Source organism: Oncorhynchus clarkii, chromosome 28, assembly GCF_045791955.1.
Source record: "Oncorhynchus clarkii lewisi isolate Uvic-CL-2024 chromosome 28, UVic_Ocla_1.0, whole genome shotgun sequence".
In the NCBI taxonomy this organism is placed as follows: domain Eukaryota; kingdom Metazoa; phylum Chordata; class Actinopteri; order Salmoniformes; family Salmonidae; genus Oncorhynchus; species Oncorhynchus clarkii.
The window spans coordinates 16,434,986-16,460,333 of record NC_092174.1 but is presented as its reverse complement, the minus strand read 5'-3'; the positions used below and the strand labels follow the sequence as shown (position 1 = coordinate 16,460,333).

General features: G+C 45.2%; 1 pseudogene; it reads right to left on the bottom strand.

Moving 5' to 3' along the window:
• The window catches only part of LOC139386555 (ephrin type-B receptor 1-like), a 296,455-nt pseudogene that overhangs the window by 11,784 nt on the left and 259,323 nt on the right, over positions 1-25,348 (bottom strand).

The following is a 25,348-nucleotide window of genomic DNA, read 5'->3' as shown; positions in this document are numbered from 1 at the left end:
CGATCCAGCAGCAATGGATTGTACCTATGCCCCCCCTCTTAATATGATCTGCCCTTCACACATCGACCCACAGCACGTCTCTCCCCTCCGGCCATCTCTACCCCTGAGTTTGAATAAAGAGGGATTTGGTTGGGGTTTGAGCGCGCCTGTCGAGCGTGTCTGTTTGTAATTGGACTACCTGGGCCTGGGGCGAGTCATGCACGGCTCTGATTGAAATTGCAGGGTGGCTTGTTTAAGATTCCCTCCACACACACTAACCTGTTTGTGGACCACTTGGTGGTTGCTATTGTATCCGGCCAGCTTAATAATGCCAATTAGTTCAACCTGGGAATGTGTAGATAAGTCGGGTTTGAAAGGACAGACGGGAGAGCTAGACAAGGCCCACCCTGCTCTCCTGGCTTTTTCGCTCAGGACCGGGAGGTGTGTTTTTTGTGTGTGTGTGTGTGTCATCTGCTTTTTGCTTGGTATGTGCATGCACAAGCATCAGTGAATGTATGTGTGTGTGTATACTGTATGTGTGTGTAGAGGTCCAGAGGACTCAAACTCAGTTCATTAAGGCCCAGCTCAGAGTGTTTGACCTCTGGGAGCTCCTGACCCTGAACATGATGTTAACCTCGGACCTCAGTGGAGGCTGTTGTCAGGGTGAATGGGCCGGGAACACAGGCCTGAGCTGTTACAGAACAGAGAACAGAACGGAGAGCGAGAGAGAGAGAGAGAGAGAGAGAGAGAGAGAGAGAGAGAGAGAGAGAGAGAGAGACTAAGAAAGGAAAACACTATTTTATCTGAGAGAGAGGGTTCTGGAGTGTTCATAAGGAAGTGTGTATTTATGTTTCTTTGAGAGAAAAAAATACTATCTATCTAAGCTCTGATGACTTTTCTGCTGATCCCAGACACCAAAAGGCTTTCCCTTGTCTAAGTTCTGTCTCAGTTCTGTCTCAAGGCTATAGAAAAATACATGAAACTACATCCACACCAATGAAAATAAAGACCCGGCTCTCATCTCTAACTTTGTCAGAGCCATGCTTCAAGGCGACAATTTCAACTTGGACACCAGATAAAAAGAAAGTATGAAAAATGTAAACAATGCCTCTTCCATGTTCCTCTCTCGGAGCTGTGATCTTAATGCTTTATCTCTCTCTCTCTCTCTCTCTCTCTCTCTCTCTCTCTCTCTCTCTCTCTCTCTCTCTCTCTTCCTGGGGGGAGCTCTGTCGTCATCGTGGCCTGGGTAAAGACACTGTCCATACAGGAGCCCCGTGCCTGCCTGCATCGCTTTGCGCAGGTCCTAGCAGAAAGGCCAAGGTAATAACATTTTCACGGCTGCCGCGTGTGGGAGGGAGCTATGCAGATCAGTAGTAATTATCGCTGTGGGCGAGCTATCTGCAAGCACCCGGGTCAAAACGACACTTTAATAACACAAAGTGCTGCAGAACAGAACAGGCAAATAGACAGAAGAAGAAGGCAAATATATAATAAAAGCACTGGATGCAGTTGAGGCTGCTGAGGGGAGGACGGGTCATAATAATGGCTGGAACGGAGTGAACGGAATGGCATCAAACACATGGAAACCATTTGTTTGATGTGTTTGATGCCATTCCCCTGAATCCACTCCAGCCATTACCATGAGCCCGTCCTCCCCAATTAAGGTGCCACCAATCTCCTGTGATTGAATGTTTTTGTTTTCTTTAACTCAGGGGGAGAAAAGAGAGAGAGAATACCCCAGGGAGGAAGAGAGGGAGGGGGGAAAGAGAAGGAGAGTGGAATTAAAACGGGTCTAGTGTCAGCACAGCCAAACAGACGCTTTGTGGAGACTGAGAGAGAGAGAGAGAGAGAGAGAGAGAGAGAGAGAGAGAGAGCATGTACATGCATGGGTGAGTGGGCATGTGTGTGTATGAGCACACAAACCTGTGTATTTGTCAGTGCATTATTTGTGTGTGAGCCCTGTCTGTGTGTGCTTTTGTGTGCATACTGCATGTGCGTGAGAGTGTGTGTGTGTGTTATTAATGTACACCAGGGTTTCCATTTGGAAAATGTGATTCCGGACATTTGATCGGTAACATTTGAATTTACTGGACATTTGAGAAATGTACCGGACCCATTTGCATTGGGTGTGTAACCTGATTAGGGCATCCACCCACGGTGCTCAGAATGACAGAAATCACATTTAGAATATGGTAATCCGTATGTGTGTGTGTCTGAGCCAGGAAGTAATTTCATTCACTAGCTCGAAAAGTACAGGCCAGTTAGATTCTGTTCTCTTTGGTGGCCTTGAGTCTTAGAGAGCACATACAGAGGCATGTTCAACTACATAAGCCAAACCATACAACAACCTCCAGCCAAGCTCCATCAATTTCTTCAGCTAGCTGCTCATCACGTAAAGAATACGCATAGTGTATTTCATTGAGACATCTTAACGTCAGCATGAGAGCATAATGGTTGTTCTCTCACGACCCTTTGGAAACTGCGTTATATATTAACAAATAGGGGGAAAAAAACAACGAAGCCAAATATTGTCAATGTACCCTGCGATCACACCTGCAACCCTGTACAAATTACTATTAAACACTGGATATGAATCAGTAATAAACTTGATTATTGCAGACCCACCATACTGAGAAACGGGGCATTGCGATGATTCTCACTTCAAACAGACAAGTTACCTCTAGATCACCTTCAAGTCAACAAGACGAGACGAAGGGATTGGTCCTGACTAGATGTGACGGCTTGTAACAGGTCGTGACCCGTTGTGACAGGTAAAGTGACAGGTGTAGGTGGCTCATCTGGGGTAGACCTGCTGGGAGCAGAGCGGGCAGAGTGCTGTCAGGGTTAAAGGAGGAACACGGGACGTGGGCGAACGGTGTGGCGTTTTGTGACAGACAGGTAAGGAGTGTGTGTGGAGGAGCTCCCTTAACACACACGACATGTAGGAGACGTGGGACACCTGCCATTGCTACAATAACGTGTACTATGATAGATGTAGAATGTTTCCAGCAGTTCAATGGAGTATGTCAATGCCAATCTATAGACTGAAGGGGAATCTAGAGTGTCAAATGACAGTGTGTATCGCTCCAAACAAACTGGACCAATGCCGCGCCCTGGTGTCCCAGGAAACGCCGACTAAATACCCTGCAAGCTCTTCTCCCACAAAACTTCTCAATCCTCTAACTCTGTTGTTTTGTTTTTCATTGCTGATGCATGCAACCTATGCCACTCCATCTCTTGAATAGATATCAATGAGTACCATCATGTGGTTACTAAAGTAGCAGCTGTCCCCAAATGCAGATTTATGCCCCTCCGGTGGAAGACAAATCTGTGAACTCCCAGTAATAGGTCAGACACACAGACTCTGCCCCAACTTGTCTGTGATCCATTCCTAAACAATGCACACTCAAATGGTCCCGAGCACATTTACTTAGGCTAGGCAAAGTGCTCCATCAACTGCCGTTTATGTCCCGAAAGCAACGATTGCAGGCACTGGCAGTCTGCCCAAATACAGAGAGTAGGGAGAGGGGGAGAAAGAGGCAGAGGGGTGGAGAGGGTGGGAAGAGAGAGAGAAAGAGGATAGAACAGAGAGAGAGAGATAGGATGGAGAGAGAGAAAGAGAGAGAGCAGACACCCCAGGGACTGTCTGGGAGAGGTGGGCCCTTCTACAGTTCCACTGTCTAAAGTGCAATGGAGAATAGGTTCCCACTTAAAACGTCAAGGGAACCTATATTTGACTCCATGGAACTATTTTAGGCACCATTTCACAAAGTGCCCACATAGAGTAATCTACTGCTATTTATTTAAATGATATAGTTTAGTGTAGGAGTCTTAGGAGTCTATGGTCTATGACAAAGTTGTAGTAACACACATTTCTCAGGGGGTCTGAAAGTGGTATCGAATCAAATCACATTGTATTTGTCACATGCCACCTTATAGTGAAACGCTTACTTACAAGCCCTTAACCAACAATGCAGTTTTAAGACAAATACCTAACGAAAAATAAGAAATACAAGTAACAAATAATTAAAGAGCAGCAGTAAAATAACAATAGCGAGAATATGTACGGGTGGTACCAGTACAGAGTCAATGTGCGTGGGCAGTGGTTAGTCGAGGTAATTGAGGTAATATATACATGTACGTAGGTAGAGTTATTAAAGTGACTTATGCACTTTAATAGAGAGAACAGTCTATGACAAGGTTGGCTGGAATTGACCATTTTTAGGGCCTTCCTCTGACAACACATGGTATAGAGGACCTAGATGGCAGGAAGCTTGGCCCCAGTGATGTACTGGGCCGCACGCATTACCATCTGCAATGCCTTGCGGTCGGAGGCTAAGTAGCCATACCAGGCGGTGATGCAACCAGTGCTCTCGATGGTGCAGCTGTAGAACCTTTTGAGGATCTGAGGACACATGCCAAATCTTTTCAGTCTCCTGAGGGGGAATAGGTTTTGTCGCGCCCTCTTCATGACTGTCTTGGTGTGCTTGGACCATGTTAGTTTGTTGGTGATGTGGACACCAAGGAACTTGAAGCTCTCAACCTGCTCCACTACAGCCCATTCGATGAGAAATTGGCGTGCTTGGACCTCCTTTTACTGTAGCCCACAATCATCTCCTTAGACTTGATCACGTTCAGGGAGAGGCTGTTGTCCTGGCACCACACAGCCAGGTCTCTGAACTCCTCCCTATATGCTGTCTTGTCGTTGTTGGTGATGAGGCCTACCACTGTTATGTCATCAGAAAACTTAATGATGGTGTTGGAGTCGTGCTTGGCCGTGCAGTCATTAGTGAACAGGAAGTACTGGAGGGGACTGAGCACACACCCCTGAGGGGCCCCCGTGTTGAGGATCAGTGTGGCAGATGTGTTGTTACCTACCCTTACCACCTGGGGGGCGGCCCGTCAGGAAGTCCAGGATCCACTTTTTTTTATATTTGTATTTATTTCACCTTTATTTAACCAGGTAGGCTAGTTGAGAACAAGTTCTCATTTACAACTGCGACCTGGCCAAGATAAAGCAAAGCAGTGCGACAAAAACAACACAGAGTTACACATGGGATAAACAACCGTATAGTCAATAACACAATTAGAAAAATCGGTATACAGTGTGTGCAAATGAAGTAAGGAGGTAAGGCAATAAATAGGCCAATAGTAGCGAAGTAATTACAATTTAGCAATTTACACTGGAGTGATATATGTGCAGATTGGGGTGTGCAAATAGAAATACTGGTGTGCAAAAGAGCAGAAAAACAAAAACAAATATGGGACGAGGTAGGTAGTTGGTTGGATGGGCTATTTACTGATGGGCTGTGTACAGCTGCAGCGATCCGTAAGCTGCTCTGACAGCTGATGCTTAAAGTTAGTGAGGGAGATATGTCTCCAACTTCAGTGATTTTTGTAATTCACTCTAGTCATTGGCAGCAGAGAACTGGAAGGAAAGGTGGCCAAAGTAGATGTTGGCTTTGGGGATGACCAGTGAAATATATGTGCTGGAGCGAGTGCTACGGGTGGGTTTTGCTATGGTGAGCAGTGAGCAGTGAGCTGAGATAAGGCGGCACTTTACCTAGCAAAGACTTATAGATGACCTGGAGCCAGTGGGTTTGGCGACGAATACGTAGCGAGGACCAGCCAACGAGAGCATACAGGTCGCAGTGGTGGGTAATATATGGGGCTTTGGTGACAAAATGGATGGCACTATGATAGACTGCATCCAATTTGTTGAGTAGAGTGTTGGAGGCTATTTTGTAAATGACATCGTCGAAGTCAAGGATTGGTAGGATAGTCAGTTTTATGAGGGTATGTTTGGCATCATGAGTGAAGGAAGCTTTGTTGTGAAACAGATAGTCGATTCTAGATATAACTTTGGATTGAAGATGCTTAATGTGAGTCTCAAAGGAGAGTTTACAGTCTAGTCAGACACCTAGGTATTTATAGTTGTCCACATATTCTAAGTTGGAACCGTCCAGAGTAGTGATGCTAGCCGTGCGAGCAGGTGCGGGCATCGATCGGTTGAAGAGCATGCATTTAGTTTGACTAGCATTTAATAGCAGTTGGTGGCCACAGAAGAAGTGTTGTATGGTGTTAAAGCTCGTTTGGAGGTTAGTTATCACAGTGTCCAAAGAAGGGCCAGATGTATACAGAATGATGTCGTCTGCTTAGAGACGGATCAAAGAATCACCCCCAGCAAGAGGGACATCATTGATATATACAGAGAAAAGAGTCGGCCCGAGAACTGAACCCTGTGGCACCCCCATAGAGACTGCCAGAGGTCCGGACAACAGGACCTCCGATTTGACACACTGAACTCTATCTGAGAAGTAGTTAGTGAACCAGGCGAGGTAGTCATTAGAGAAACCCAGGATGTTGAGTCTGCCGATAAGAATACGGTGATTGACAGAGTCGAAAGCCTTGGCCAGGTCGATGAAGACTTGCAGCGCAAGGTGTTTAGTCCCAGGGTCGTTAGCTTAGTGATGAGCTTTGAGGGCACTATGGTGTTGAACACTGAGCTGTAGTTAATGAATAGCATTCTCACATAGGTGTTCCTTTTGTCCAAAAGGCGTTGTGGAGTGCAATAAAGATTGCATCATCTGTGGATCTAATGGGGCAATATGCAAATTGGAGTGAGTGTAGGGTTTCTGGGATAATGGTGTTGATGTGAGGCATGACCAGCCTTTCAAAGCACTTCATGGTTACAGGGAGTGCTACGGGTCGGTAGTCATTTAGGCAGGTTACCTTAGTGTTCTTGGGCACAAGCACTATGGTGGTCTGCTTGAAACATGTTGCAATTACAGACTCAGACAGGGAGAGGTTGAAAATGTCAGTGAAGACACTTGCCAGTTGGTCAGCGCATGCTCGAAGTACACGTACTGGTAATCCGTCTGGCCCTGCGGCCTTGTGAATGTTGACCTGTTTAAAGGTCTCACTCACATCAGCTGCAGAGAACGTGATCACAGTCATCTGGAACAGCTGATGCTCTCATGCATGTTTCAGTGTTACTTGCCTCGAAGCGAGCATAGAAGTAATGTAGCTCGTCTGGTAGGCTCGTGTCACTGGGCAGCTCTCGGCTGTGCTTCCCTTTGTAGTCTGTAATAGTTTGCAAGCACAGCCACATCTGACGAGCGTCGGAGCCAGTGTGATTTGATATTACTGTTTGATGGCTCGTCAGAGGGCACAGCTGGATTTCTTATAAGCTTCTGTCTTAGAGTCTCACTACTTGAAAGCGGCAGCTCTACCTTTTAGCTCAGTGCGGATGTTGCCTGTAATCCATGGCTTCAGGTTGGGGTATGTACGTACAGTCACTGTGGGGATGACATCATCCATGCACTTATTGATGAAGCCAGTGACTGATGTGGTGTATTCCTCAATGCCATTAGAAGAATCACGGAACATATTCCAGTCTGTGCTAGCAAAACAGTTCTGTAGCTTAGCATCTGCTTCATCTGACCACTTTTTTATTGACTTAGTCACTGGTGCTTCCTGCTTGAATTTTTTGCTTGTAAGCAGGAATCGGAGGATAGAATTTTGGTCATATTAGCCAAATGGAGGGCGAGGGAGAGCTTTGTACGCGTCTCTGTGTGTGGAGTAAAGGTGGTCTAGAGTGTTTTTCCCTCTGGTTTCACATTTAATATGTTGGTTGAAATTTGGTAAAATGGATTTAAGTTTCCATGCATTAAAGTCCACAGCCACTAGGAACGCCACCTCTGGATGAGTATTTTCCTGTTTGCTTATGGCAGTATACAGCTCATTGAGTGCGGTCTTAGTGCCAGCAGCGGTCTGTGGTGGTATGTAGACAGCTACGAAAAATACAGATGAAAGCTCTCTAGGTAGATAGTGTGGTCTACAGCTTATCATGAGATACTCTACCTCAGGTGAGCAAAATCATCGAGACATCCTTAGATTTCGTGCACCAGCTGTTTCTTACAAATATACATAGACCGCCACCGCTTGTCTTACCAGAGGCTGCTGTTCTATCCTGCCGATACAGTTATAACCCGCCAGCTGTATGTTATTGATGTCGTCGTTAAGCCACAACTCGGTAAAACATAAGATATTACAGTGTTTAATGCCCTGTTGGTAGGATATATATGCTTTCAGATCATCCAATTTATTATCCAGCGATTGTACGTTGGCCAATTGTACCGATGGCAAAGGCAGATTAGCCACTCGTTGGCTGATCCTCACAAGGCACCCCGATCGCCTTCTGCGATACCGTTTCCTGCGAATGACGGGGATGTGGGCCTGTTCGGTTGTCTGGAGTAAATCCCTCTCGTCAGACTCATTAAAGTGAAATTATTCGTCCAGTTCAAGGTGAGTAATCGCCGTTCTGATTTCTAGAAGCTCCTTTCGGTCACAAGACACTGTGGCAGAAACATTATGTACAAAATACTTACAAATAACACTAAAAAACATTCACAATATCACAATTGGTTACAGGATCGTAAAACGGCAGCCATCTCCTTCGGCGCCATTATGGCAGGGTATGAAATCCGACCTTCGATAAACGTTGTCTGTGTAGTCTTTTGCAGTTAACATATTCCTTCAGATCTTCAACTCGATGACACCACTTCTTCTTAATAGAAATGCTCCCTCCCCTTGTGCAACCTCTATCTGGGCCCCCGATGACTCAGGGGCCACCAGGGGCCCCTCAAATTAAACCCAGCGTGAATACTATCTTATTATCATGTATTTTTGCACATCCTTGTTAGGCTTTTTCAGAGGTTTAATATTAGACTACGACCTTGGCTTGTGTAACCGGGTGACATCTTTATTCTGTCCCCTTGAGATGACTCTGAGAAGTTGTAAAATAGGCAATTACAGCCCACAGCACACAGACTAATCACATAACAGATTGCCTGGGTTGTTTAAACAAGAACTGATGTGTCTCTACTCATGTCATTGGGCGGCAGGTATTCTAGTGGCTAAAGGTCTCTGGTTTTAATCCCCAAGCCGACTAAGTGAAAAATCTGTCAATGTGCCCTTGAGCAAGGCACTTGACCCCAATTGCTATTATATGTCACTCTGGATAAGAGTGTCTGCTAAATTGTAAAACATGTTACCCTATCATAGCGTTTTCACTTCCCAGGAACTAGCATGCTGTGACCCTCTGTCTCTCTCTCTTTGAGGACCAATTACGCAAAAATGAATTGAAGCTGGAGTAGCTCGCTAGTTTACTAACTGGCGGACTGGCCAGCAACTTCCCATGATTGTCCAATGTCATTATATGGACTGAGGTCAGTGTTGTGACAAAATCCGCCTCCCACATTACATTTGATCCCCCCCTTCAGTGTGCTATGTAGAGGATCGCCATGTCACATCCACACAGGCACAGTGCATCCACACAGGCACAGTTTATCCATACAGGCACAGTGCATCCATACAGGCACAGTGCATCCACACAGGCACAGTGCATCCATACAGGCACAGTTTATCCATACAGGCACAGTGCATCCATACAGGCACAGTGTATCCATACAAGCACAGTGCATCCATACAGGCACAGTGCATCCATACAGGCACAGTGCATCCATACAGGCACAGTATGCCCACCTCAGTCATAGATAGCAGCTTGATCTGTCACACATGACAGGAGTTATAAATCAAGCCATGTTCCCGCTTTGATAGAGGAGTCTGGGTGGACCAAATGGCAACTTTTCTCTGAGTTTTTCCGCTTCTTTACTCAGGGATGAGTTCCCCTTAAGTCCCCTGTAACTTTTGCCACATCAATATTTCACACGCGTGACAAACAACACAAAAGGCTTTGGGAAACATGCCAGAGGGAAAGAAGGAAAGGAGGAAAGGATGCAAATAGAAAACAAGGAACAAAAACAGAGGGTGGATTGAAGGCAGTGGAGCGGAGAGAGGGAGAATGTCAGTCAGGTCGCGGGGGTTTGATGGATGAGGTATGTTACTGGGCTGTGGGTGACCTCGCCTCTCAACCGCTTGCCCTCTTTGATGCAGCCTCAAAGACACACACACATTCAAGTGTGCGCACACACACAGGCGAGCATGAAGACACACACATACAGTTGAAGTCGGAAGGTTGGAGTCATTAAAACTCGTTTTTCAACCACTCAACAAATTTCTTGTTAAAAACGATTGTTTTGGTAAGTTGGTTAGGACATCGACTTTGTGCATGACACAAGTAATTCTTACAACAATTGTTTACAGACAGATTATTTCTCTTATAATTCACAGTATCACAATTCCAGTGGGTCAAAAGTTTACATACACTAAGTTGACTGTGCCTCTAAACAGCTTGGAAAATTCCAGAAAATTATGTCACGGCTTTAGAAGCTTCTGAAAGGCTAATTGACAACATTTGATTCAATTGGAAGTGTGTGTACCTGTGGATGTATTTCAAGGCCTATCTTCAAACTCAGTACCTCTTCACTTTGGTGCGAAAAGTGCTAATCAATCCCAGAAAAACAGCAAAGGACCTTGTGAAGATGCTGTAGGAAACATGACCAAAAGTATCTATATCCATATGTACTTTTGGAGAAATGTCCTATGGGCTGATTTAACAAAAATAGAACTGTTTGGCCATAATGACCATTGTTATGTTTGGAGGAAAAATGGGGAGGCTTGCAAGCCGAAGAACACCATCCCAACCGTAAAGCACGGGGGTGGCAGCATCATGTTGTGGGGGTGCTTTGCTGAAGGAGGGACTAGTGCACTTCACAAAATAGATGGCATCATGAGGTTGGAAAATTATGTGGATATATTGAAGCAACATCTCAAGACATCAGTCAGGAAGTTAAAGCTTGGTCGCAAATGGGTCTTCCAAATGGACAATGACCACAAGTATACTTCTAAAGTTGTGGCAAAATGGCTTAAGGACAACAAAGTCAAGGTATTGGAGTTGCCTTCACGAAGCCCTGACCTCAATCCTATAAAAAATGTGTGGGCAGAACTGAAAAAGCGTGTGCGAGCAAGGAGGCTTACAAACCTGACTCGGTTACACCAGCTCTGTCAGGAGGAATGGGCCAAAATTCACCCAACTTATTGTGGGAAGCTTGTGGAAGGCTACCCGAAACGTTTGACCCAAGTTCAACAATTTAAAGGCAATGCTACCAAATACTAATTGAGTGTATGTAAACTTCTGACCCACTGGGAATGTGATGAAAGAAATAAATGCTGAAATAAATCATTCTCTCTACTATTATTCTGACATTTCACATTCTTAAAATAAAGTGGTGATCCTAACTGACCTAAGACAGGGAATATTTACTAGGATTAAATGTCAGGAATTGTGAAAAACTGAGTTTAAATGTATTTGGCTAAGGTGTATGTAAACTTCCGACTTCAACTGAATATCACGAGATCATATTCAAATAAGTTAAGTTTATATTCATGTTTACCAATATTGATACCAGTTACATTTGGATCCTGTCTAATTCTTTCTGCAAGCGGTTAAATTGCCAGTGCAAACAGGAAGTGGGTACCTTTCTAAAGCAATTTCATCAGATAATGTATTATTTGTGTAGATTTTTGCTTCAGGGCATTTATATAATATTTTGATTAAATGTATTATTTCAGCTGTAAATAATGCCTAAGCCTAAAAAAAAGCCCCTTTCCTAGTGGTGGCAGACGAAATGTACCCAGTTGTCCGAATTTTCTCGGGACTTCTGGTCCCCACAAGGATAGTAAAACTAAACCAAACACACACACACAACACGTCATACATTAAACAGGCACTCTGCCTGTCATTCCTTTGAGCCACTGGGTCCCCCAGGGAAAATATGTGATGAAAAAGAAGTGAAAAGATGGATGGACGGATAGAAGGATAGATAGATGGACTGATGTGAAATTCATGGCCTGGAGAGCGTCTAAAAATCAATTCTGTCTTCCGTAAGGTCACACAGGTCATCCCTCTCCACTCGCAGTGAGGGCAGCATCCTGAAGAAGTGCATGCTGGGAGTAATTACCCACAACCAAACACAGTGCTGAAGCGGGACAATAGCTGTAGAAAGAAGAAGAGAAAGAAGGTAAAAGTCGACGTCTGTAGTCAACGTTTTGTTTTGATGCTCGTCAAAGGGATCTTTAATCGTCAGACGGTTTGACTGACATGGTTCAACCAAGTCAAGTTAGCAATTTGGTCTTAAACCATGTGCTGGTAAAAACATTACAACTGTATCACCAAAGCCTAAATAAAGAGGTTACCTTTAGCGACCATGCAGCAAACATTTGAGGGAAAATGTATTTCTCTACCCCCTGCTCCGATAGCCACTCTGGCCCCTGCGTGAGTGCCAACCCCAGGGTTAACACCATGTAATTAACAGTATGTCCGCCAGCACCTTCCCCAGCACCGCTCTGGAAGCTAGGTAATTGGTGCCCTCCGAAATGGTGGCGAAACACAAAGGAAGGAGAGAAAGGAAAATAAGGTGATTCATTTTGCAGGAGGAGGAGGTCGATGGCGACGTATATCACAGCACGTTGGCGGAATTTAATTTCCCTGATTCCCTCGGCCTCCACAAGCCGCGCTGGCCTCGCTCCATGATTGCTTTGGCATTCTGCGTTCACCTCGTAACCGGCGGAGGGAGGACAGCGAGTGAAGGGCGCTGCCATGGCGGCTTGGCAGCAAGCATAGCTTAATTAAAGGAAGATGTGAGGGACCCAAGGACCCCGATTCTATCCACAACGTCTCCGCTGTGGATAGAGAATATTCCCAGAACGTTCCCCAGGAGAGTGGAATAGAATGGAGGGTCAGGACCCAGCTAGTGACAAGACACAGTAAGGTCAAGCGGAATGCTAGGAGAGACTTGTGTTACTCTGGTGTGCTTATGGACGGAGTGCAAATAGTCGTTTCTGTATATGTGTTATATGGCAGAACTCTCATGACATATAGGCCCTATCATTAGGAATACCTGGGTTGGGTAAAGGCTAAGCACAAAAAAACAGTTGGTGTGAAAAGTACTGTCATTGTACAGTACCTTTCTAATGTCCAAGACAAATGTCCCCTTGTGGACAATAAGGTAGATCCTAAAGCCTATATCTATCTATTTTTCTAACCCTTATTTTCAAGGGGTCTTGTATACTGTACATGAAACAACTAAACATCAAGAACACTAAACAATAATCCAATCCACAACATTTAACCCCCTTCGTGGCATCAGCGAGATTGACAGCTGACAACAGAAGGTGTGCTTGTCTTTGTTGTTTCAGCAGGGCTTAACCACAGGGGTCACAGAGACCCAGGTCGGTCTTCCTTCCTAGTGGGCAATTAACTTCCCAAACCCATATCACCCTTCCTGTTCACGCCTATGACAACCTGTCAATCAACCGCCTTTCCGGGTATCTCAGTGTTCACAGACAGACAGACACACACACACACAGTCTTGAACAGACACACACATACAGACTCAGTCACACACAGCGCATCCACACACACACACACATACACACGCTGTTGAGTTCTAATAATAATACTCTTCTGACTGAAGGAAGACGTGGGATTGTACTGTTGTTATCATGTCCTTGATTTCACAAAGAACACCTATGTTTAGATACATAAGAACTCATTTTAGTCTTCTATTTTTATACTACCTTGATACCTGACTCATGATTCCTATGTTAAGATGCCTTAGAACCTCTATATTTAGAACATTTTTGTGTTTGATCGTTGACGACTCACTCACTATTAGAAAAGAAGGCCCTATCTAGAACCTAAAATGGTTATTTGACTGTCCCCATAGAAGAATCCTTTGATAAAACCTTTTTGGTTCCAGGTTTAATCCTTTTGGGTTCCATGAACGACCCTTTCCCTTTCCACAGAGGGTTCTACATGGAACCCAAAAGGGTTCTAACTGAAACCAAAAAAAGGTTATCCTATGGGGACAGCCGAAGAACCCTTTTGGAACCCTTTTATCTAAGAGTGTGCAGTGGAATTATATGCATTTCCTCATGTAAATATAAATAATTTTCAAAAAGTTTACCTCACTAAAAAAGGGACACTGCACCAGGCCGACTGTATTCCCTCCAAACTGTCAGGAGCAACCAAATAATAAACCACTACATATATATCCAACTAATTAGCAGATTCAAATGAAAGTCAATGCAGGGCACACAGTCAGCTACACTAACGTTGGCGACTAATAATTACAGATCTGTTCCTCTGTGGTGTTAATTAGGGCACAAACCCTTCCATGATGCCCGAGAAATAATAGAATCTGTCAGTTTAAGGGTCTGGGATGCCCTTTCAGTTTGCATGCATCCTACGCATCCCAATGAGAAAGGGGCCTTCCCCTAAGTCTGCATGTCTCTGCACTAATGAAGATGTGACAGTACTGCTGCGTGACTCGCGGGAAGAGGGAGGAGAAGGAGGAGAGAAGGCTGTGGAATGTTAAAGAGAAGAGACAGAGGTGGAGTTGAGGTGAGGGAGAGTGGTGAAGAGGACTGAAAGGAAATGCCTGAGAGATGGCCGCACAAACTGTTGCAGTTCTTTAGATGTAGCATTTACCCCTACTGTACTCAAGCAGTCCTACACACACGCACACGCACACATGCACAAACAAAAAAGAGACATATCGGTTTCCCTGTTCTACGTTGCTTGTTTTCAGCGAGTTGCTATGAACATTGCTGGCGACCTACCTGTCCATTTCAAGGTGTAAAGGTGGGAAAACATCAGAACAAAACCCTCGGAGAGTAGCTAGTAGGACATACCAGAGAGCTGGTGTAGGAGGGGTCAGAGGTATCGTCCTGGAGGTAGCGCGACAGCCCGAAGTCAGACACTTTGCAGACCAGGTTGCTGTTTACCAGGATGTTGCGGGCGGCCAGGTCTCTATGGACGTAGTTCATCTCAGAGAGGTACTTCATGCCCGCCGCGATGCCCCTCATCATGCCCACCAGCTGGATCACGGTGAACTGACCGTCGTTTTGCTGCAGGAGAGAAGAGATGGAGAGTGAGAGAAGGAAACAGATAAATGAGGATCGTTAGTGTCATTACCGTTGTCGGTATCGTGATCGCCGCCATGTTCTCTTGCTGCAGAGAAAGGAGAAGACGACGGCCATATCAAAATAAACGTTTAATTTGCAGGCCTTTCCGCTGAGATGTTGACAATAAACAAGCAATTCTTCACTGATTCCTACACTATTTGACAGCATTAGGCATGGAGGTGTGTCGACCAGACACGGTTGTATTCGATTGCATGGTTCTATTTGATAGCAATGCAATTGATTTGACAACCGCAACGACATGACACGAACACAGGCACATTCTGCATGCTATGCCACATACTCTGTGTCATAATACATAAAGGCCATGCCTAGCTAACATTGTCCTGACACGGAGAGTGTCTGTGCTGAAAATTCCTCTGGGATCTCGCTCCCAGATTAGAAAACCCTGCGGATGCATCTGTGACACCACAGCCAGGAAGTAAGGGTAAACTTTTGTACAAGGGTACAAGATCTGCCGTCAGACATATGTACAATGTTCCATGTGACAAACAGCCTAACCTGATACCTATCTGAGCGCGACCTACTTCTGCAAGACAGAAAACAGTTTTTTTCTGTGTCTGATTATGTGACTGAATCTTGAAGCCTTACGCTTAAAGTGGTTTGTTCTTTAGATTTGTACTTTTACACTAGCAGCTGTTGACACAGTCCCTGACAGCCCTTGTCTTGCATCTCATCACCTATTTTATATCAAAAGGAAAGAGTATTCTTTTTGATTCCCAAATTGGATTCTCCAATCACGATCCTACCAAAACTAGTTGTTAGAGGATGTTGTAAAAATGGCACATTGTCCATCACTGTGGGTAACACACACACACACACACACGGCGGAGCTCTCTCCCCAAACCCTTCCTAGTTCCTCCCCGTGTCTCCAATGCTCCGAGGAGCTTTGAACCCGACACACACTAACAAATAAGAGGGTAGGGTAAGATCGATGGGAACACAAGTCAGATGTGGCGGCTAGCAAAGCCAACTTCAAAGGGTCCCTTTAAACCAGCAGTAGATCAAAGTGAAGAGGAAAACCAATCCATGAGATGGAGGAAGAAGGGAAGGAGAGAAAAAAAGGCTTGAATATTGATTAAGCTGTACACTCGCTCGTTCCTTACCAGCTACAAAAGAGTGAGGGGATAGTTCATTAAGAGCTTGGGGCATGAGTGGAGAAATTAAATGAAGACGGAAGTTGGCTATTTCAGGAAGTCTTCGATGAGGAGAATGATGGAATTGTGCTCGGTTCATTTTCAAATCTTCTGGAGTTACACAGAGGTCTCTATTTTCAGCTGGTGTGAAGGAGGGGCAATGGCATTTTCCAGCCCTAAAGCCAGGTTTGGCAATTTACCTGTGACCATTTCATGCATCTCTAAAGGGACTTTTTAAGACCCAGAAGAAGCAGGTCTTAACGGTAGTGCAGTTGATGATGGCATGGGTTTTGAGAGCAGGAGCTCAGCCTATCTAGCCATGACGCACAGGGCCCAGGGGAAGAGAGATGTTGCTTTTGTGCCAGTGAATCTTAAGAAACATAAAAAAAAACAATTGGTTTCCCCCCCATTTAATTTGATTAAAAACCAAGCATAGCCTACCCTCCCTTTAATCAACGCTGGTTTAGCAGTTTCGCATAGGTCTGTCTTTTTATGCTGGCCATTATCCAAGTAGCCTATGAATAAAGGGCTCTACTGAGAATAATACTGGTGCTACTGAGAGAGACTACTGGTCAACTGAGAGTGCTTTGACATATTTTGGAGGCTTGTGCCCTCATGCTTTTTCATTATTCACAATTTACATACCTGCATACTTAATTTCACTTGATTGGGTAGGCTGTCCATCCCCATTCCCCTCATCTGATTACCAAAGACACGTTCCTCCAAACTATTCAATCCTATAATACCATATCAAGGGCCGATCTTTTGAGAATCTGCCTCGCACATAGGCAACAATACAATTGACAGGAGCCTAGTTTTTTGTATAAACGTGTGGATGTTATGTGTAAAGGCACTAAGGCCTACGTGTGCACACAGTGCCATAGAACGACAGAAGTGATTCATGAGGTCATGCTTCTGACCCCATCCTGTTTAGAAATATTGTTGTTTCAAAAAAACGGATTGCTTGTTTTCCGTTTTCATATCAAGCCCTTCATAGGCTACCCTTACCCTAGGACCCGGCTACTAAGGCTGGCTCAACAGCAATGCTGTCGTGCCTTTTTTTTATCCTTCCTGGTCGTGCAACGTAGTCTAACCATAAAAGGTGTTTAAATGGTCTATTCGTCAGAGGGTCTTGAATTGAAAATATACTGCACATCCGAAATCAGACACACATATGTCTAATTGCATACTTCATTTCACTTGTTCAAGAATCCATCCCTATCTCCAAAGAGCGCCTCTCATCCGGTTACCAAATAAGCACTTCAAACGTATTTCAATTACTCAGTCCTATAGTGCAGCATCAATGGTAGGCCTAGGCTATATTTTGCTTTTGCACACATACAATACAATTTAGCCTAGTATTGCCATGTGAGGAGGAGTGCGATGCGTAAAGACATATAGACTAGGCTTGTTTAAGTCAATTACAACAATGTTGACTTCCAACATTCCAAGCATAGTCTATTGAGAAAATACTGTATGTTTTCATTTTTTTTTACTGTTGCTATTACTCCTTACTATAGCCTATGCTATTAGATAAGTTGTAGAATTAATCAACAATGTACCAGGACAAGAATATTCCAGCCGAATTGGAGTTGATGACAATGCAAAGACTATCAATAATCTACAGAACTTGAGACAAACACATGCAGTATTAAGCCATGGAACGCATTGATTGGCCAGTGAGTGGCCAAGCCCTCGTCACACCTGCAACTTGTTTATTAATCAAAACCCAAAATATTTCTGACACACCCTCAGACATATAGCGCTACTGGCAGCGCTTAGATCATGGTTCCACAACTGAAGGCCTGTGGAACAAATTTGGCCCGCGGGTGGTTTTATTTGGCCCCCCCCAAGTTTTCTGTGGAATTTTCATTGTTGGACATAAAATACTGTGAAAACACCACGAAATCAGCTCCAAGTGATTTTAACTTAAGAAATCTGTTCCCAATTATTCCCACGCATAATATAGAGACACGTGATCATATACAAATGGAAGCAAGGTTTGAAATTATGGTTTTAGTCAAAGATATCTCTTTGGGCTTGCGGTCAATTTGCAGTCTACAAATGATTTGTAATTATACAATCCACTCCAGGAAAAAACTGGCTTAGATTTACCATTGCGTTAGGTTCGTTATAAATAGAGCTCAGTGATCTCTAATCCTAAACCCAATTCTTGGCTGTAGAACTCTTTGGCTGCAGAACATTGCCATGGCCCATGAACTGCATGCTTATAGCAGTCACAAATGTTCTGCATTATCTATCATCATCTCTAATGTGCGTTTTGTCAATCCACAAACAAGCTGCAATGCACCAGTGCAGTCTTAGTGCAACATACATCATCATTTATGTGAATAGCCAATTATGTAAATAAATTATTACCACAGTATAACAGTTCTATAAAGATACTATAAAAAGAGATGGTAAACTGTGTTAATAAATTATGAATTAGGCAGCAGAGTGGACTGAAAACCCTCCATATTCCTGGGGCTATGGTCATAAAGTGGCTCAAAGTGGGAGTGCTGATCTAGGATCAGTTTAGCATTTTAAATCATAATGAATTAGATTACATGTACAGGGAGACCAGCTGATCTTAGAGCAGCTCTTCTACTCTAAGATGCTTGATATACACATGCTCTATAACTCACCCTCAGGAAGGAATCAAGGGCCCCGTTCTCCATAAACTCTGTGACGATCATGACTGGCCGACTCTTGGTGACCACGCCCTCAAGTCTGATGATGTTGGGGTGGTCAAACTGTCCCATGATTGACGCCTCAGACAGGAAGTCCCGCCTCTGCTTCTCCACGTATCCTGCCTTCAGGGTCTTAATGGCCACGTAGATCTCCCTCTTGCCTGGGAGCTTCAGACGTCCCTTGTACACCTCACCAAACTCACCTGGGCGAGAGAGTGTGGTGGTTATAGCGCTAGATCAACAATCTAGAGAGATCAAGTATTAGACCTTGAGATTTCGGTAAATAGGAATCCATTAGATTGTGCTAGTGCAAGACCTTAAAACTGGCTCAATAAACTATCATTGACCACGGATCCTACACAACTTGCATGTTGAACCATAGGTAACAAGCAGTGTTTTCACTAATCAAAACCACACTACATGACCAAAAGTATGTGGACACCTGCTCGTCCAAAATCTCAATCCAAAATCATGGGCATTAATAAGGAGCTGGTCCCCCCTTTGCTGCTATAACATTTCTGTGGGGACTTGCTTCCATTTAGCCACAAGCGCAATACTGAGGTCGAGCACTGATGTTAGACAATAAGGCCTGGCTCACAGTCAACGTTTCAATTCATCCTAAAGGTGTTTGATGGAGTTGAGGTCAAGGCCGTGTGCAGTCAAGTTCTTCCACACCGATCTAGAACATACAATTTCTGTATGGACCTCGCTTTGTGCATGGGGGCATTGTCATGCTGAAACAGGAAAGGGCCCCCCAAAACTATTGCCAAAAGTTGGAAGCGCATAATTGTCTAGAATGTCACTGTATGCAGTAGCATTAAGATTTCCTTTCACTCGAACTAAGGGACCAAGCTCGAACCATGAAAAACAGCCCCAGGCCATTATTCCTCCTCCACCAAACTTTACATTTGGCAATATGCATTCTCTTGGGATCTGCCAAACCCAGATTTGTCCGTCAGACTGCCAGATGGTGAAGCGTGATTCATAACTCCAGAGAACGTGTTTCCACTGCTCCAGAGTCCAATAGCAGCGAGCTTTACACCACCCCAGCTGACGCTTGGCATTGCGTATGGTGATATTAGGCTTGTGTGCGGCTGCTCGAACATAGAAACCCATTTCATGAAGCTCCCGGCGAACAGTTATTGTGCTGACGTTGCTTCCTGAGGCAGTTTGGAACTCGGTAGTGATTGTTGCAACTGAGGACAGACAATTTTTATGTGCTTCAGCACTCGGCAGTTCCGTTCTGTGAGCTTGTGTGACCTTCCACTTCTCAGCTGAGCCGTTGTTGCTCCTAGACGTTTCCACTTCACAACAACAGCACTTACAGCTGACCGAGGCAGCTCTAGCAGGGCAGATAATTGACAAAAAGGTGGCATCCTTTGACGGTGCCACGTTAAAAGTCACTGAGCTCTTCAGTAAGGCCATTCTACTGACAATGTTTGTCTATGGAGATTGCATGGTTGTGTGCTTGATTTTATACACCTATCACCAGCGGGTGTGGCTGGAATAGCCGAATCCACAAATTTGTACTTTTGTATATACAGTTGAAGTCGTAAGTTTACATACGCCTTAGCCAAATACATTTAAACTCAGTTTTTCACGATTCCAGACATTTAATCCTAGTAAAAATTCCCTGTCTTAGGTCAGTTAGGATCACCCCTTCATTTTAAGAATGTGAAATGTCAGAATAATAGTAGAGAGTGATTTATTTCAGTTTTTGTTTCTTTCATCACATTCCCAGTGGGTCAGAAGTTTACATACACTCAATTAGTATTTGGTAGCATTGCCTTTAAATTGTTGAACGTGGGTCAAACTTTCAGGTAGCCTTCCACAAGCTTCCCACAATAAGAATGTTGGCCCATTCCTCCTGACAGAGCTGGTGTAACTGAGTCAGGTTTGTAGGCCTCCTTGCTCGTAGATGCTTTTTCAGTTCTGCCCACACATTTTCTATAGGATTGAGGTCAAGGCTTTGTGATGGCCACTCCAATACCTTGTTGTCCTTAAGCCATTTTGCCACAACTTTGGAAGTATGCTTGGGATCATTGTCCATTTGGAAGACCCATTTGCGACCAAGCTTTAACTTCCTGACTGATTTCTTGAGATGTTGCTTCAATATATCTACATAATTTTCCATCCTCATGATGCCATCTATTTTGTGAAGTGCACCAGTCCCTCCTGCAGCAAAGCTCCCCCACAACATGATGCTGCCACCCCCGTCCTTCACGATTGGGATGGTGTTCTTCGGCTTGCAAGCCTCCCCATTTTTCCTCCAAACATAACGATGGTCATTATGGCCAAACAGTTCTATTTTTGTTTCATCAGCCCAGAGGACATTTCTCCAAAAAGTACAATCTTTGTCCCCATGTGCAGTTGCAAACCGTAGTCTGGCTTTTTTATGGCGGCTTTGGAGCAGTGGCTTCTTCCTTGCTGAGCGGCCTTTCAGGTTATGTAGATATAGGACCCGTTTTACTGTGGATATAGATACTTTTGTGCCTGTTTACTCCATCATCTTCACAAGGTCCTTTGCCGTTGTTCTGGGATTGATTTGCACTTTTCGCACCAAAGTACATTCATCTCTAAGAGACAGAAGGCATCTCCTTCCTGAGCTGTATGACGGGTGCGTGGTCCCATGGTGTTTATACTTGCGTACTATTGTTTGTACAGATGAACGTGGTACCTTCAGGTGTTTGGAAATTGCTCCCAAGGATGAACCAGACTTGTGGTCTAAAAAAATTAATTCTGAGGTCTTGACTGATTTCTTTTGATTTTCCCATGATGTCAAGCAAAGAGACACTGAGTTTGAAGGTAGGCCTTGAAATACATCCACAGGTACACCTCCAATTGACTCAAATTATGTCAATTAGCCTATCAGAAGCTTCTAAAGCCATGACATCATTTTCTGGAATTTTCCAAGCTGTTTAGAGGCACAGTTAACTTAGTGTATGTAAACTTCTGACCCATTGGAATTGTGATACAGTGAGAGAAATAATCTGTCTGTTAACAAATGTTTGAAAAATTGCTTGTGTCATGCACGAAGCAGACGTCCTAAACAACTTGCTAAAATTCTACTTTGTTAACAAGAAATTTGTGGAGTGGTTGAAAAACAAGTTTTAATGACTCCAACCTAAGTGTATGTAAACTTCCGACTTCAACTGTATAGTGTAATTGTTGTATTTGTGATACTGATCAACAGTGGGGCTATCTTGTTCCACAGCAGCTCAGAATCTGGGGAGGAAATTCATCAATAGAATCTAAAAGAGTAACAACCGAACAAATTCACAGTAAATATTTCCATTCCTTGATTACTCATCATGCTGCAGGCATCCTGTGGCGATCTCACACCACAAATAAACAAAAAAACAGTCCCTCTTTCCTTCCCCACCTCAATCTCAACCTTTCCTTCCCCTCCTCCATCTCCCCCTTTCCTTCCCCACCTCCATCTCCCCCTATCCTTCCCCTCCTCCATCTCCCCTTACCCTTCCCCTCCTCCATCTCACCCTATCCTTCCCCTCCTCCATCTCCCCTTTCCCTTCCCCTCCTCCATCTCCCCTTTCCTTCCCCTCCTCCATCTCCCCTTTCTTTCCCCTCCTCCATCTCCCCTTTCTTTCCCCTCCTCCATTTCCCATTTCCCTTCCCCTCCTCCATCTCACCCTATCCTTCCCCTCCTCCATCTCCCCTTCCCCTTCTCCATCTCCCCTTACCCTTCCCCTCCTCCATCTCACCCTATCCTTCCCCTCCTCCATCTCCCCTTTCCCTTCCCCTCCTCCATCTCCCCTTTCCTTCCCCTCCTCCATCTCCCCTTTCGTTCCGCTCCTCCATCTCCCCTTTCCTTCTCCTTCCCCACCTCCATCTCCCCCTATCCTTCCCCTCCTCCATCTCCCCCTATTCTTCCCCTCCTCCATCTCCCCCTATTCTTCCCCTCCTCCATCTCCCCCTATCCTTCCCCTCCTCCATCTCCCCCTATCCTTCCCCTCCTCCATCTTCCCCTTTCCTTTCCCTCCTCCATCTCCCCTTATCCTTCCCCTCCTCCATCTCCCCTTACCCTTCCCCTCCTCCATCTCCCCTTACCCTTCCCCTCCTCCATCTCACCCTATCCTTCCCCTCCTCCATCTCACCCTATCCTTCCCCTCATCCATCTCACCCTATCCTTCCCCTCCTCCATCTCACCCTATCCTTCCCCTCCTCCATCTCCCCTTACCCTTCCCCTCCTCCATCTCACCCTATCCTTCCCCTCCTCCATCTCCCCCTATTCTTCCCCTCCTCCATCTCCCCCTATTCTTCCCCTCCTCCATCTCCCCCTATCCTTCCCCTCCTCCATCTCCCCCTATCCTTCCCCTCCTCCATCTCCCCCTTTCCTTCTCCTCCTCCATCTCCCCTTATCCTTCCCCTCCTCCATCTCACCCTATCCTTCCCCTCCTCCATCTCCCCTTACCCTTCCCCTCCTCCATCTCACCCTATCCTTCCCCTCCTCCATCTCCCCTTTCTTTCCCCTCCTCCATCTCCCCTTTCTTTCCCCTCCTCCATCTCCCCTTTCCTTCCCCTCCTCCATCTTCCCTTTCCTTCCCCTCCTCCATCTCCCCCATCCTTCCCCAACCCCAACTCCATCTCCCCCTTTCCTTCCCTACCTCCATCTCCCCCTTTCCTTCCCCTCCTCCATCTCCCCCTTTCCTTCCCCACCTCCATCTCCCCCTTTCCTTCCACACCTCCATCTCCCCCTTTCCTTCCCCACCTCCATATCCCCCTATCCTTCCCCACCTCCATATCCCCCTATCCTTCCCCTCCTCCATCTCCCCATCCTTCCCCACCTCCATCTCCCCCTATCCTTCCCCTCCTCCATCTCCCCTATCCTTCCCTCACACTGTGTTTCCTATCATGCAGTGTGTCCCAGCCAGACCATGGGAGTCTATTCCAGTCCTTGTCTCATTAGCCTGCATGGTGTTATTTTAGTCTCCGTATGAATCAACACACATCAGCATGTCCTCCATACAGTCAACAAGGTCTGGCCTGGCTCACTGAGGAAGGACATGTCCCGAGAGAGAGGGAGAGAGAGAGAGAGAGGTACAGGGACTGGGATGCTATTGGCTAAAGCTATTTCTGCTGCTATCTAGCTAAGGGACATCAGATGACCTGCAGTATATTCTACTAGTGCATCGCAGGGCACATCAGAAGCGAGCATGTCAAATACCTGCAATGTAACATTGGTAAGGAGGTTGGAAGAGGTCAGTGGCAAAATACTGTATATTTGCACACATAAATAAATATTGACACACAAAGATATCCAACACACAACTGCAGCCCCCCCCCCCTCCACACACCCCTCCACATCCACTCACACACACACACATTCATTCACATTTACCTGCACCAATAACCTCTTCGATCTTGACGGTGGACACATCGATCTCCTTGGCGAACTCCCGGACGGCCTCGTTGGGGTCCTCGTAGGTAAAGGGGTCGATGTAGATCTTCATCCCCGGAGAGCCTGAGAAGTGGGTCGGGCAGCCCAGTGGGGAGGTGCAGTTAGACATGTCGGCTCTCAGGGAGAGCTCTAGAACCAATCAGAGTGGCCAGTGAACAATCCAGAATAGAGTAAAGGCTTTGTATATGGAAGGTGTTTTGGTGGTGAAATGGGAAATGGATGAATATTGAAATATGTCCATATGTCCACACAGTATGTCATATGTTGTTATGTCCACGATGCATATGACAGCAAAGTGCAATGGAACAAAAAAGACCTGTGCATCACATTAATCCAACTCTCAAAAGGTTGAAATGCATTAGTAAAATGAATGATTTTTCTTTGGGTGGAGGCGAACAAGCAAGCATGTGTGAATGGATTTGAATTACAATAATTACAGTGAAGTCCATTAAGGCTATACTGTTTGCTCCCTATAGAATTGAGAGAAATAGAGAGACAGAGAAACAGAGAGACACACACAGACAAATCGAGAGAGATAAAGCGAGAGAGAACAAAAGAACGCGCGCGCGAGAGAGAAAAATGCAGACAGATTTCTTTCGTTCCCCCTCACTCCCTTCCTGTCTGCCCTTTGATAGCGGAGGAACCAATTTCCCCACCGCCTCTCCCCATAGGAGCTCATAAACTGATAAACCCGCCTCGCTATCAAGCGTCTCAGATAGGTGAGTACAGTTCACTGTCTGGGGATGTCTGGGAATGGAGGATCACTTGGCTTGGGGCGTAGTGAGAATCATATTCAACACATGCAATGACAAGACAGAATATGTGTCTGAAATGCCAACCTATCTGCTATATCTTGTACTACATTTGACGAGAGCTACATGGGACAGCCGCGTACTAGGGCTCTGGCCAAAAGTGATGCGCTATATAGGGAATAGGGTGTCATTTGAGATGCAGATAAAGACAGACCCCAAAATCCATCCCAACCCTTCAGAGAGCTGATTCTCTCAAAGACATTGATTGCCACTCAGACTGATTTTTACAATATGGCAACCATGATTGAAATTAACCCATCCTCTCCTCACAAACCTCATTCATCTACATGACATGCAGCACATAGGCTAAGCAGAGTCTCGAGTGGCTGAGGACTGGCTGAGAGGGGGATAGGAAGGACAGGA